Source organism: Castor canadensis, chromosome 14 (genome assembly GCF_047511655.1).
Source record: "Castor canadensis chromosome 14, mCasCan1.hap1v2, whole genome shotgun sequence".
NCBI classification, from domain to species: Eukaryota; Metazoa; Chordata; class Mammalia; order Rodentia; family Castoridae; genus Castor; species Castor canadensis.
Window position 1 is genome coordinate 79416153 of NC_133399.1, and position 954 is coordinate 79417106.

Below are 954 nucleotides of genomic sequence, written 5' to 3' on the forward strand. Positions count from 1 at the left end.
CTATTCTTGCATCTTCTCAATTGTTTCTTACTTGTATTTGCTCTTTGCAACTTGACAAGATTTGACTTTCCATTCTGGGATCTTTTTGTGGTCTTTGTCTAGTTTTAGCTGGACAGTTGTGCCACTGGCCTTTTCCCGCTGTACCCATTCAATGTAGATGACATATTTCTTCTGGTAAACCTGGATAACTTTGCCAATCTGTTGATCTCTATAGTGCCCTTGCACAGCCTGAACTTCATTATGCTTTTGATGGGCGTAGATCAAACATTGTGTTTCCGTCTCAGCTCTTTGGAAAGAGGGGAAGATACAATCTTCCCGCAAATGAGGGGCTGTACATTGACATGCTGCTTGTGGTGCTTGCTTCAGTCAGAAGGCACAAAGGAATTGGACTTCATTTTGGCTGCTGCTGCTTCAACAATGGCTACAAAAGGGGAGAGGGCTGAGCATTGCTTCTGGTTCTGTTAATTTTACCTGTACAAGTATTTTTCTATAAGGTTGTGGTGGCCTCTGTGCAAACTGGTGGTTCTGGCAGCTTTTAGGCAGTAGATATTATCAGGCAATTGTGTAAGAACCTTCCTTTATAATCTTCTGACTTATTTATCTTTTTGAGTTAGGGTTGACACAAGCAACTCCATTTTGACTTTTGACAACTTTCACTTTTTTTTAAAAATAATCCATGAGCACATACATATTACATAGACACATAGGTCTTTCATTGTATTCATTTGGTTCTGAGAACAGTTTTGTTTGTCTCTGTGTGACCTTTGCTGGTAAAAGGAAAGTAGAAGTACATTTGCATATATGTATATTATATATATATATATGTATATAACATATATACACACGTATATATTACATATATATATCTTCTCCGAAAAACAATAAGGTGGTATGGTGGGGGGGTGGACTAACCAACTCTCCTGCCATTTTAACATCTTCCCTTTCCTGATTCAG

The 954-nt window shown here is 38.4% G+C and overlaps 1 pseudogene; it reads right to left on the reverse strand.

Annotated features, from left to right (window-relative positions):
* On the reverse strand, positions 1-395 carry LOC109690005 (large ribosomal subunit protein uL24 pseudogene; annotated as a pseudogene).
* Positions 396-954: the final 559 nt, after the last annotated feature.